Source organism: Ailuropoda melanoleuca, chromosome 16, assembly GCF_002007445.2.
Source record: "Ailuropoda melanoleuca isolate Jingjing chromosome 16, ASM200744v2, whole genome shotgun sequence".
Classification (NCBI taxonomy): domain Eukaryota; kingdom Metazoa; phylum Chordata; class Mammalia; order Carnivora; family Ursidae; genus Ailuropoda; species Ailuropoda melanoleuca.
The window spans coordinates 25,950,764-25,965,705 of NC_048233.1; the positions used below are offsets into that span (position 1 = coordinate 25,950,764).

Here is a 14,942-nt window from a genome sequence, read left to right on the forward strand (position 1 = left end):
CAACTTCTTAAAACAAGACAACAGCGAAGTTGGCCACATCAATTGACTCTTCATTCTGTGAGTGATTTCTCTGTAGCATGCAATGCTGTTCTAGCCACAGTAGAACTTCTTTCAGCATTGGAGGTCGTCCTCTCAAGCTCTGTCACTGCTTTATCAGCTGAGTTGGTGTAATATTCTTTCTTGTCATTTCAACAGTCTTGGCAGCATTTTACCAAGAGTAAATTCCATCTCAAGGAACCACTTTCTTTGCTCAACCATAAGGAGGACCTCCTCTTCTGCTAAAGGTTTATTATGGGATTGTAGCAATTTAAATATAATAATAATGAAAAAGTTTGAAATAGTGAGAATTACCAAAATGTGACGCAAAGACACAAAGTGAGGAAATGCTTTCGGAAAAATGGCGTTGATACACTTGCTTGATGCAGGGTTGCCACAAACCTTAAATTTATAAAAAGCACAATATCTGTGAAGCAAAATAAAATGAAGCACAATAAAACAAGGTGTACATGTCTTTAATGGATTAGCCGCCCTTATCATTTTGGAATTCAGTTCTTTTTGTAACTCCTTATTTATACAACTTCATACCATCCACCACAGGAACTCGGTAAAGAAAATCTACAACCCAATTCCATATTTAAACAACTTTGAGATCCAGAGTTATTTTGTACTGTTATTATGTGTTATGTACTCATATTATTATCTTTTTCTGCCTTTAATAATGATATATAATAATTTATATATTTTTAATCTATGAATTTGCAAAAGAGTATTGCATTTCTGCAAAAATTTCTACGTTGGGACTGCCAAGTACTTCTGTTGGTAGAGCTAATTGATTATTTTGAAGTCAGACTGGCCTTGATCAAAGCCCCAGCTCTGCTACCTAGTAACAGGGTGACCTTGGGTGTTTCTTACATATGAATTTGAATTTCCTTCTGAATAAATGAAGGAATAAACCAAAAAACCTATTCATAGGAACGTTATGAGGATCCAGTGAGATAACATATATCGCTTGGCTAATAATAATGCTGTTAATAAATATTAGTTGTTATAGTTTCATTGTTATACCAGTTTTCTAGCATAGCAATTTCAATGCATTGTCATTATTTTACAACTGATTGGTAATTAGTTTACTTTTCAAAATGATACATTGTGAATTCTTGTTTCAGTTTTTTATTTAGAAATATCCACTTAAGGGAAAGAGGTTGTAGACCAGCCCTTCATATTCCTGGGCTCCTGTTAAAAAGCCAGCATTCTTCTGTTCATTTAGAAAATAAATAGCTTGCTTCAGATTGATGAAAAGGACATGTGAAATTCTGTTAGTACAGAAGAAAACAAAGCTAAAATTAAGCTAATGTGCTATATATGCCAACTTTTCCCATAATGTTTACTTAATTTTGTTTACTTTTTCTTCCATGTCATGATTTTGAAAATCTTTTATCCTGATAATTAACAACAGTAAAGTAAATGTAGATTTTGGAAGACTTTCCATAGGAGCATGCCACATCTAAGATTGTTTATATAAGAATTTTCCTTTACTTGTTTAATTGGGCTTTTGTCTTTAAATTGTCATTCTTCGTTATACACACTGGCTCAGACTTAACAATTCTCTTATGTCTATAGTTTTCTCTATCAAGGATTATTATTGATGATGTAGACTATCTTAATTTTTTTAAGATAATGAGTAGTATTACTATAATGCTTTTTGCTTAAGACAACTATAACAGTTTTCACTGATCAGGATTTCTTAACCCTTTCGTTCTCACCTTTTTCAGCACATAATAAATTACTCATGATGCTTTAAAAAAAAAAAAGATTTTATTTATTTGAGAGAGAGAGAGAGAGAGCACACAAGCAGGGGGAGGGGCAGAGGGAGAGAGTGCTGGTCAGAGAGCCCAACCCAGGGCTTAATCCCAAGACCCTGGGATCATGACCTGACCTGAAGGCAGACACTGAGCCACCCAGGTACCCTGTGATGATTTTTTAAAATGTGTATGCCAAGGTAGATTTCCTCTCTAGAAATTCTAAATCATTTGTTGGTGGTGGTATCTAAGTATCCATATTTTCTTTAAAGTTCTAAAAGTCATTCTACTATCCCAGGAGTAGTGGTGAGGTAATTATTGTATTATTCCTTCGTATTTATTTGCCTGTCAAAATACTCTGTTTCAGCCTGTAGCCATTATTTCCCCATTTTTGTCATCTAATACTGAACCTGTCCAGGTTGTATGTGTGTGTTTCCCACTGAAATCACTGGAAATTCTTCTGTACAAGAAAGATGAGAGATACTCTAACAGAATTTAAGTGACTGTAGGATGGACTGCTCTTTGTTTTTGAAAGTTAAAAAAGAAGAAAAAATTTTAACTGTAACCAAAAAACTAGAATTTATTCTGTATTAATTGTTGGTTTTGGTTTTTGTTTTAACTTATGTCCTGTTTTTTCCAACATGGGATTAGTGATCACAGTAAGAAAAATTTTTTTATAGTGGAGGATTGGTATAATAGAGAGGGACTATCAAAGAAACTCATACATGGAAAAAATGCAGGTGTATTTGCTAAAACAGATGTAATTCTGTAACTTAAGGAATAAGATGTCTTATCTTTTAAAGTATCTCACTATCTCCACCTCTTGCACAGATGTGTTCGTTGCTTGTTTCTCTTCTTAGAAGTATCTCATTATACATGTATTCAGTTAATGTGCTGTATATAAGTGCTTGAGCTAAAGCTATTTTAGATGCTGACACATTCTTAAAAAGATTTTCTTTTTATCCTAAATAACTTTTGGGGAGGATTTTCCAAAGGAAGTTATAGGTGACTCAGTGTAGTGAAGTTCAAAGCTGGAACTATTGCTAACATGCTGTTAGAGTGGGTGGAAAGTACTCAAGAAATTAAGTTCAACATGTTGTTTTTATCTTACTTTGAGCCTAGTTCATTAAAAATTCCAATTTGACACAAATAAGATATGAACATATTTCTTGGTTAATATTTTGTTTTGCTACTATATACAACAGTGCCAACAGACTCCTTCCCCCTTCCTTGTGTGTGTGTGTGTGTGTGTGTGTGTGTGTGTGTGTGGTGTTTGCTTTAAGGTAGAGCAGTTAGAATAGGAGTTTTCCCTTTTGAAACTCTCCTATACAAAGTTTTTAATTTCATCCTTAAGTTACATTTACAAGTTATTTTCTTGGTTCTGTCACAGCTTGTGTATTTTTAAAATTAAATAATACTCTGTTGTTTTTGTTGTTTAAATGTAAGGAATTTAGATATCTTCCAAGTCATAGCAAGTATGAGAAGTATTGAAATTCATTGAATTTTGACATAGTTGACAGATTAGCAAAAATGGTGATTAGGATAGCCTGAAAAAGGCAAAAAAGAAAATGCAGTTTTGTTGTATATTTAAATGCAAAAACCGATTAAATTATAACTATACTGATTTAACATTTATTGTATGTGTTGGCCCTTTTGTGGATACCTAATCTAAACATTTACTGTGTCAGTTTTTTGGTGATATTAAAATTAGTTCCTGGTCATCACATTCATCTTAAAACTAGAAAAGTTTTGTATACAGACTTCTTAAAATTTAGAGTTTTCTTTTCTCCCCCTGGAGTCTTATGTGCAAACATTTGGCCAGGCAAAGTGTATTTACAAAACTCATCCTTGCAGATATCATTATAGATATCTATACATCTCAAGATATCTCCACTAAAATAGATAGACAGCACCTATTCCTCTTTTACTGTCCTTGTTTCTGACTCTTGACTGATGTGATGATCTTTAATTCTGTGTATTATAAACCAGATGCTAAAACCCGAACAGTGCTTGACACATGAGTAGTGCTTATAAGTACTGTCTTGACTCTTAATGAGAAACTAAGAATGGGTAGATTCTTCTGTAGTCTAAGAACATCTCACAAAGAGAATTTTTCTGATATATTTGTTTTCTTTTCTTGTTACGTTCAAGTATGAGAGTATTGAATCAGGTACACCATAGTTTTAATGTATTAGGTACATGAACTTTCTGCTACTCATGGTGGAAAATTGATACAAAGTTGTTATATAAATTTAAGTTTCTCTGAAATTATCTTGATTAAAATTCTTGATATATTCATTTCCCATGTTAACGAACATTAGCTTTATTGAGAATATTGGTCTTCTGCCTTTTTTGTGAAGTTTAAGTATGTCTGAAATACCTTTGGTAAGGATTGCTTTGAATTTTAGCAGTGTACCATATGTTAAATGCCAGGGTGGAGTATCACATGCCTGCTGTATTCCATTTTTCAAAAGCATCTACTTGCTAGTATTTTATTTGAACTCTCGAGTTGTTTGTACTATTTTATAAGGGAGAGCATATTACATTTAGGAGACCAGTTTTTCCCAGGGTGTAGAATTACTTGTATTGTATAAAGTTCTGCTCCAAGGAGGGGGGAACAACTTTGTTTTCTCCTCTTTTGATATGTTTCCTTGATTAAAGATTGCTAACTTTTTATGCAGAGAGGGGAGAAATAAGTATTAAGATATGTGAGACCTGTCGTATATCTTTTTTTTAATTCCATTAATTTGTTATAATGTTTGAAATAAATTTATAGTTTCAGTTATTTGATTGAACAAGGATTCTCATAAATTCCAGCTTTTATCGTATGATCAGATTTTTCCTGGACAAATACGGATGTTTGCTGTTGCCAATAGACTTTGGCCTAACAGCATGCTAGATACTAGTGATTGGTTTGGAACTAACGACTTGGCTTGTCCATTCTTATCCCTCCCACCAAACTTAACCTCAGCGGAGGATTGAGAAAGTTTGGTAGTTGAGAATAGTTCTTGTGTGCCTCCGAGTTTCTTGGGATAAGCCAGAATTTTGCATGCAAGGCTATTCTTGTGGTTTTTCCAGCCAGGCCAAAACCAAAAAGCATTGGAAATCTTGCAAGAGAACTTGTTCTAATATAGATTTAAAGCTTGCTTTTTTATACCGTGACTGGTATATCAGCCTGACAGTGAATGGAATGAAGGGAGGAATACTGTATTGAGGATATATATTTCAAATTTTTGCTGCAGAACAGATCTTGAAAAATATCTCCAAAGATTAAAAAAAAATGAATGAGTAGGATTTATGTAGTTAGTTGTTTCTTAAGACACATCAGACCTGCCTTTTCCCCACTGGTTATTTTTGGCTTACCCTCTAAAATGCACTTTGAATGCCATAGGTTCAGTTTTTATATCATATCAGGTTAATATTTGTAACTACTGCAGATCAGATTTGAAAATTTTATCAATATCAGTCCTACCCACCTGGTGTTTGTTGATTAATTATAGATTTTTGCTTATTGTCATAAAAATCCAGGCTACTCTGTCATAAGTATCTTCCATCCAGAATAATATTGTCTCTCCACATTGACCGGAATGAAGCTTGACCTGTTCACTTGGGATAACAAGTTTTTTCAAATCTTTCTTTTATCTAAGCTTATTCAATAGGTTTCTACATCTAGTAATAATGCTGGGAGAGTGATTATATAGTGGTATCTGTAAGGAGAATCGTTTCTGTAACTGCTCCAGTCAATGTAGTATATCAGTTATGTGCTTCTTAATCTCTCCTTATTCCAGTGAACTGAATTGTCATCAAGGTCTGTCTGGATTCAGGCATTTTCAGTCTTAGTGCCTGAAAAGTGTTATGTAATTAGAGTTTAGGGGGAAAAATTGATGTGTGTGTATGTTATAGATTTATTTTTATGCATTTTTTTATTGGCCACCACTATTCCAATTAGTGAAAGACTGCATACCATAGTTCTTAGAGGCAGAAAAGATAAACTGGTGAAAGTTATTCTTATACTCATTTAATTTTCTAAGTCCATGTGAGGATATGTACACAAAAAGCTACTTCAATTTTTTAAATCTTTTGCCAGTTTGAAAGGTTGTAAGAAAGGAATGGTTAGCTATATTCTTTCCTCTGAACTATAAAACACAGACTCTGAGGAAGGAAAGCAGAGATGTAAAACCAGTGAAATTTGGGGGAGTAGCATATTGAGATGTCTGTGACATTTGTAATTAGTGTGCAAGTCAGTATCATAATAGAAAGCTGGTTTTGATTTTATCTTTAAGTTCTTGTTAATCAGGTTTGGGGATACTTGACATATAAGAATATAGATTTTATACCAAGGATAAATTATTAGGCTATAGAAAGATTTATCCCGTTATTTTCAAACTATTTTTTTGACAAGGTAACACATGTCTGTAGTATAAAATTCAAAAGATGTGGAAGCACCAAGTTCAAGGGTTATTTATTCTGTTTTTGGTTTAGCAGTATGTTCATGTAACCAAATATTTTTAGTAATTCATCCGCTGTAACAACCTAATGTGGGCTCATGTCCAGCCAGCAAGCAGTACTTTGTGCCATTTTCTACTAGTGAAATACTTCTATACCAGTGAGCATATTAATAGTTCTTCTGAACCACTTTAATGATTTTGTCCCTCCCTCTGGGGCTTCTCCCTTACTCTATACAATCAAGCTGGAGCTTGGCATTGCAGGAGGCCTTTGGTACCTGCTGTTACTGGGGATGGCACTTCTCATTGTTTGGTGCCCAATCTGGTAGCTTTGAAATATTTTACATATCACCTCAAATATTATCACTTCTGTAATATATGGCTAACTTGTAACTGGAAAAGAATCCAGTTCAAGGATCTTACCTTATCATCAATGTTATTTTTCTTATGATCAAAAGAAAACAAAAAGGAAAATTTAATCTTTGTCAATATGGTTTGATTTTTTTCTAAGATTTTATTTATTTATTTGCTAGAGACAGAGAGAGAGAGAGCGCGCACAAGCAGGGCTTTGAGATCTAGTTTTTGGGGAATGATGAATCTTGGTTAGTTTAGAGGAAAATTCTTCACTTTAATGGTCTTAAATCTAGTAATTAAAAAAAAAAGATAATGTGGATCCTACCTTGAATCCACATAGCATCAGTTTTATTTATTGTGAAAAAGTGAGGAGATTAGTTCTCAGATACCAGCAAATGGTTAGAACAATCCTATTTTGAAGTACCAATATAAAGAATTAAATCAACAGTCTTAATTTCATAGAACTCCTTTGTCTTTGGCATAGAAGAAGCTCTGTTATTCTCCCCACTTAAGAGATAAGGAATCTGAGACCTTGAGAAACACAGTGCTTTTATCAAACACATACAAGCCAACAAGGAGTTTTATATAAAAGCCAGGTCACTCAAACCTTGATGCAGGATTCTATTCAACAAATTATACTGCCTCCTTGGAACATGAATGCATATGTATTTAAGTCAAATATTTCCACCACGTAGATGGGTTTCTTTTTTCCTATGGTCTCTGAAATTTCAGAAAATGAGATGGATTGTTCCTTAGTGTAGCCAGGTGCTTTGTTGTTTTAGACACAATTCTTTTTTCTTTCTCTCTCTCTTTCTGTCTTTCCTGAAACTGTAGCTCTTACTCAAGTCACAAGGAGCAATATTGTGGCATCTGAGGGTGAGGCATATCCGTGTGGCAGCATTTCCGAAGTTTAAAGTATCTGGAGGCAGACACGCAGAGCCTCTGTGCTGTACTTAATTTTAGAAACTTCTTAATTTTAATGTGTTGTCCATGGCACAAAAGAAATTTTCACTGGGAGACTTTTGTGGTGTTTGAGGTAACAACTCTTATGTTACTAGAATCCCTTAACAACAAGGCCAGCAGGAATGATTCCCTCTGTCCTGAAGATTTTCTTTGGCTTTCACAGCTTCCAAAGCACTTTATAACATGGCTAGACTATATTGAATTTCCATGTTTAGATCTACACCCATAATTTAACATTTTTCTTTTTGAATTGTATAGTACCACGGCACTGTAATTCAAATACATAGAAAAACCTGAGGATCACTGTAATTTCAAACACTTGAGATCTGTAACAGGATAAATTTTCAACAGACTCAACATGACCTTCTTAATTTTCCTTTTTAAATGAAGGAAAAGGGGACGCCTGGGTGGCTCAGTCGGTTAAGCATCTGCCTTCAGCTATACATCCCTGGGATGGAATCCCACATGAGTCTCCCTGCTCAGCCGGGAGACTGCTTCTCCCTCTGCCTGTGGCTCCCCCTGCTTATGCATGCTCTCTCTCTCTCTCTCTGTCTCTGGCAAATAAATAAATAAAATCTTTTTAAAAAATAAATGAAGGAAAAGGAAGAGAGAAATCCTTTTTTTTTAAAATCCATTTTCCCCTGTAATTTTAGGTAGTAGTTTCTGTCCTGTTTCCTAAAAAGAAGCATGACTAAATCCGTCCCCATCACTACTCAGACATACTTTTGAGAAACATGCAGTTTCATTCTCTCCAAAGGTTGTTACAGGGCCTAATTTCTGCCAGCCTGGGTAGCAGGAGACCGTAAACCTAAACTTGTATTTGGAGCCAATTTTGAGTAAATGAAAGCCTTAAGTCCAGATTGAAGTCTTTCTTCTATTCCTTTTTACATTGCACTTTTAAATCACCTCTCAGTGATAGGTATTAATCACACTTCTTCTTTTTGCATCCCAACAAAATTTTCTAAAATGTCTAAATATTGTTTTCACGGGTAGCCTGATATTCTCTTCTAAGACATCCATATGTATATACCTCAACTGGATTACTAGCTCACTGAGCAGAGGCCTTTTAATCCATGCATGCATATATGTATAATATCTGTTTTTATGACCTACGATACCTCAAACTATCATTTTCTCCTCCACACTACAAGCCATCAGAGCTATAGATTGATGTCTTAGATCCCAAAAATAGCGAGAGATATTTTTGATTAGTCAAGAGTCATTGAACTTTTAAGACAAATTGAAAACCACACTCAACTTTCGGAGCCAAATCTTGTCAGCTGCCATCATTTGGACACTATATCTTCATTTTTATAGTCTTTGTTGCCAGTTAAGTTGTAAAATGGAGAAAGTTAAGTATTGTAGAAGAATTGCATGCTAACATACAGTGTCCAGAGGAAGTTCAAGTAAGTATTACTTGCCAGATATACTTGTACTATATCTATGCCACTTTCTGTGAGAATATGAAAAACACTAGCTTGTTCTTGTTAGGATTAACCCTTCATTACCGGAGAGGAAAATTGCAAAACTCTTACTTTTACTGAATAAAAAAATGTTTATACGTGGTATATTAATTGTAAGTTCCTAACTTACTTGTTTATGAGTAACCCCCAAAGATCAATGCTACATATTTTTATTCTTCCACAAATTGTCCATTGATGGAGAAAGCTTTGATAGCATTTGAGTGCTTTTGGTACTTTGCAGTGCTGTTCGAAGATATTTATAAAAACAGATTGTAGATGTTTCCTTGTTGAAATCCTTTAAGGCTTTTTCACTGCAGTTAGAATAGAATTAAAATGCCTTTTCATGGTCTTCCATGATTCTGGTCCTCTACCCACTTTTCTGATCTCTGATTCACTTTTCAGGTCTAAGGGTCAATAAGAACACAGGCCCTGTGGCGAGAAATTTGACTTGGTTAAGGATTAAAAAGAAGTCGGCTATAGCTGTAGCATCTGATGGAATTCTCTAGTTCATATGATCCACACTGGCCTTTTTGCTAGTTCTTGAGCTCATCAGCCTTATTCCCACCCTTGGACTTTGCACTCTTTTCTTTGATGGAAAGTTCTTTCCCCAAACATTCGATATGACTGAGTTTTTGTTCACTTGTGACATCTGAACTCTATTTGTGCCTCTCCATAGACCTCTTTCTTGATGCTCCTTTCTAAAAATTTTCTTTTCCATTTTTTTCCCCTGTTTTATTTTCTTTACAGCCTGTAACACCATCAGAAATGGTTTGCTGTCTACATTCCAAACTTCCTCTGTGTCCCCTTGCCAGTAATGCAGGTTCAGGAGAACCAGGCTTACGTCTGTTTTGTTCACTCTGTATCCCCAGCTCCTAGAGTAGCATCTAGAATAAAGTACGCATTCAGTAAATATTAGTTGAAGAAGAAATGAAGAGTGAACAAAGAATTAAGTGGCTGTAAAAATAGAATACATGCTTACTTCTTGAAGAGAAATCTGCTGAATTGGGTTAAACAGCTAAGACAAACGAGGAGCAAAGTGGGTGGATCTGAATTCAGTTCATTCCACTGAGTCTTTTCATGTGTATTGGGGTATGTTTCTGAACCTCAGTGCCTGTTTTTTTATCTGTAAAACAGGGATGTAGAGTTCATGGAAAAAAAAAATGGATGAATAGGTTGGTGAAATGACTGAGATTCATCAGTTTTCCAAATGTGTCTCAGTCAAGGAGGCTCTCCTTTTGAATAACAGACTTGCTTGCAATATGTTAGAAAAGTTGAGGTTATATTATAAGACGTGCTAATAGTTTAATAGCCTTGCAAAATTTAAAGTAATATTTTGCTTAAAAAGAGCTCTTCACTAGAAAAAAAAAAACTGTGAAAGTATCCCTTCAGAGTTTTAACTTACTCATTTTGCAGTTACCTTTTATTTTGCTTATTTTATTTTTAGTTAAAAATTGGAAATGATCTGAAATAAATTTTTGAAAAGCAAACCGTGATATTTTTCAAGAGAGATGAAATTGTGCTTGATTTCAAATGGTCCTTTACAACAGTTAATCTGTACTACTGTAGTCAAAAAGGTGAACTAAGAATATAATTACAGACATTGTTAACATCAAAGTTTTAATAGTTTTGCTATGAAGAGACAAATATCAGGCTTGGACATGCCAAAATCATGACATTTCTTCAGTTCATTCAACACATATTTATTTAATGTCTTCAGTATGTTAGGTACTATTGTAGCTGTATTGGGTAGATACGTCAGTGAATTAAACAAAGATTCCTGTTCTTCCGGGGCTTAAATTTTAGAGGGGCTGTTTATTCTATGCTTTGCTTCCCGCTTGCTCCATAGTTTCATACCTTTCTCCATTTGTAAAATATGACTCAGAGGATTGATACAGAAAATTTGGGGGTGGCTTTTAAAAATCATCTGATTACTGTTGCCTAAAATTAGCTACAACATGTTCTTTTGAGGTTATATACTAAAAACCAACATGATATTAATGTTTTGGAGACCATCTCGTTCTTTAGACACATCTGCTTTGCAAATCTGGACATGTTGTTTAATTTGATGAGGCTGGATCAAATCTATAAGAATTGGGCTATTTCAAAGGAGAAGAAAAACTAGATTTTTTGAGACAATGGACTGTAGTTTAGATTGTAGTAGTCTACTTTGGCTATAGTCTTTTAATGTAATTAAAAATACATACCTACTGAGTATGGGTAATGGTTGGAGTGGGGTGCTTTTGACTTAGTATATTTGTTTTCTATAAGTCTTAATAATTGTAGAATTTATAACATACTTTTCCTTCCAAGGACTTTGCAATCCTTCACACACATCATTTTATTTATTCAAAATTTGTCCTCTGGGGTAGAAAGGATGGACATTTCTAGTCTAAAATAATAGCTTAAAAAATTGAAATCCCTGTTAGGGATTAAATGTACTTAGCAACACTACTAGGTATTTACTCTGAAGATACAGAGATAGTGAAAAGAAGGGGCACATGCACCCCAATGTTCATAGCAGCAATGTCCACAATAGCCAAACTGTGGAAGGAGCCAAGATGTCCTTCAACAGATGAATGGATAAAGAAGATGTGGTTCATATATACAATGGAATATTACTCAGCCATCAGAAAGGATGAATACCTACCCTTTGCACTGACATGGATGGAACTGGAGGGGATTATGCTAAGTGAAAGAAGTCAAGCAGAGAAAAACAATTATCATTCGGTTTCACTCATATGTGGAACATAAGGAATAGCACTAGGAATAGAAGGAACATAGGGGAGGGGAGGGAAAACTGGAATGGGAAGAAACCAGAAAGGGAGACAAACCATGAGAGACCATGGACCCTGGGAAACAATCTGAGGGTTATATAAGGGAGGGGGGTGGGGATGGGTAACCGGGTAATGGGTTTTAAGGAGGGCACGTGTTGTGATGAGCACTGGGTGTTATATGCAACTAATGAATTGTTGAACACTACATCAAAAACTAACGATGTACTATATGCTGCCTAATTGAACATAATAATAAAAAATATACTTAGCAACAAATTTGGTAAATGAACTTGGTAATTATAATTTGAAGCTCGGTGAACTTTCCAGTGAATATTTGTACCATTCATACAATGATTTTTTTTCTTTGAAGATTTTATTTAAATTCTAGTTAGTTACAGTATAGTGTAGGATTGTTTTCAGGGTAGAATTTAGTAATTTTTTAAAAATATTAAATCTTAGTACAAGAATCATCATTCATCAAACAGCTATTGCATGTGTCTACAAGGAACTCTGTAGGATGCTGTGTGGTATGTAAAGATGGGTAAGTTAAAGTTCTGTTCTGAAGGAAACTGCAGTCTTGTTTGCATATTTCAAATTCTTCTTAAAGAAGTATGGTTATTAGTTTTCCTTAAGCTCAGTGAGTTAAATCTCTTGGGATGACACAGACCATCCCTAGTAGAACTGAGGCTGAAACATATGTTGAAAATTAATAAAACTTTCCCTGCCTTTAAAAGCGTTTTTCATTATGGTATATTTGTGTACATCTTTGTTTTTCTGCCTCTACATACCATGAGGGTCTTAATGCTTTTTACATTTGTTGAGAGTAGTTTAAAATAGCTTATAAAGGAAATAATTCTTTCAGATATGTCTTTCTAGTGTTCCTTGTATCTTTGATGTTTGTAGACACAATTAGAGAGGAAAAAATAAATTGCAGGGAAATTTTAAGGTTAATGTTCATTTTTATACTTAAGATATACAAGAAATGTAAAGGCATTTATTATGGTATATTACATTGGAAAATAAGTATCCAGTTATATAATGATAGATCATGCTGTAAAAGCAGGCGGCTAGTATCAATTTGTGTTTGTAGTGTGTCATCAATGATTACTATTGTAGTTGCAAGGAACGTGTTTGGAAATTACCTCTTTTGTTTGGACTGTGACACTAACAATAAGGTGTCCAGTAGTATTAGGCCAAATTTTTAAACAGTCTTGTTGTCACATACAAGGGTTTTTAAGTATTTGGCACCTGCTTATTTTGCTGCCTTCCTGCCTCCACTCTTAACTGCAACTCTCTTTAATATTCTTTGCCTAGAATAGTGAGCCTTGCAGGCAGGCTTCAGGCATCTCTTCTTTGATGTGGTTATCTGGAGAATGTCTCTCTTCTGCAGCAGACAACTCAGTGAGGACAGACTTTATTATTATTATTATTTTTAATCTTTGTGTTCCTAGTACCTACCTACCTTCATGTCTCTTTTGTAGGTGGGGGATTTAAGTAACTGAATGTTGCTAAGAATGAGAGGTTTAAACTATATAAAAGGCTGGTCACTTTTGTATAGCTTTTCACTGTGCTTCTTAACCATAGCTTTGACTCTTAACTTGACTCATTATCCTATTGTGTTGCCTCTGTAAAGTTTGGAAGAAAATAAGTATATGGTATACAAATCAATCACTAGGAAAAAATTCTGTTCCATTGTGTTTCTTTCTCTTTTTTTTAAGATTTTATTTATTTTAGAGAGAGAACATGCATAAGTGGGGAGAAGGAGAGAGGGACAGAGGGACAGAGGAGGAGGGAGAGGGAAAGGGAGAGAATCTCAGGAGGACTCAGCACTGAACACAGGGTTCAATGCAGGGGCTTGATCTCACCACCCTGACATCATGACCTGAGCAGAAACCAAGAGCTACAAGCTTAACAGTGGAGCACCCAGGCGCCCCTCCATTGTGTTTCTTAATTATGGGGAGAAAAGGTTTTAGTTCATTAACTTACATGTTTCTCCAAAGGATATATAAGCTACTAAAAATCTATATAATCTGTATAATCTACTAAAATTGGGTTATTAAACTGTGGGATTATTTGAAACCATGGCAAATAGCAAAGTGAAAATAGTTCTTCCCATTAAGCAAAACAATTCTGTCGTTTCCAAGTCCCAAGAAAAGAATGGCATTTTTCTATCTACAGAAGATGTCGTGAATAGACCCAAGAGAATGATCTATAGCTATAAAGTTCTTTAAATTTTCTGGAGTCCAACAAACACTATATTGTATTTTGGCAAAGGTAAATTATATTTTTACATTATCTAGTCACAGTTTAAGATATTAAATTTTGGGGCCTTATATAAATTAATCATCATGGAATCTTTAGAGGACATGTAATGTGTAAACAAAGGGCTAAAGCAATTCTATTGAGCGCTTCTTTAAATTTTAGTTAAACCTCAGAGTTTTATTTTCCTTTACTAATTTCTAGCCATTATGCAACTTCAGAGTGACAACTATTGAAATATAGGAGTGGTAGCATCATCAGACAGTTTAACATTTGCAAAAGAAGGTTAATTATCTAAAAATTTGAGACTTATCCAGAGGTTTAAAAAAATATTTTTGTCTCAGTTTTTAAAAATATGTGCATATTTATTTATCTCCTTAATGCATGTTGTTTCCAACCAAGTAAATCTATTTTCAAAACAGAGGTTATTTAAGAGATTTGGCTTATTTTTCTTTTCTTGGTGAATGTGCCAAAGGTCTGTTTTCTATAAGACATGTGTCTGTTTCAACTTACTATTTTGATTATGAGTAGTTTATTATCCAGATAGTCCTTCAAAAATAGAATATTTGCTAAAGAATTCTTATGTATATGGTTGAGTACATATTTTAGAATGATTTAGGATTTATAAATAGCATGTAATGTAATATTGGGAACACATTAAGTATAATATATAATGCTTTAATAAAAAGGAAAGAAAAAAGATGATAATGTTCTAAGCATTTCCAATAAGGAAGTGAGTGGGTGGAACATCTTCAAATGCTGATTTGGCTTCCCTTAGAACAGTGTTAACGTCTTTATATTTAACCGACTCAGGTTCCAGCATTTACACTACCCACTTAAGTTTGTCCAGTCTCCCGAGTTTTATTACTTTTTATGAATACTGCC

General features: G+C 34.4%; 1 protein-coding gene across 1 annotated transcript in view; it reads left to right on the plus strand.

The window, feature by feature from the left end:
* CCDC91 (coiled-coil domain containing 91) overlaps positions 1-14,942 on the plus strand; it is a 322,822-nt gene that overhangs the window by 182,852 nt on the left and 125,028 nt on the right. The gene's annotated exons all lie outside the window — the stretch shown is intronic.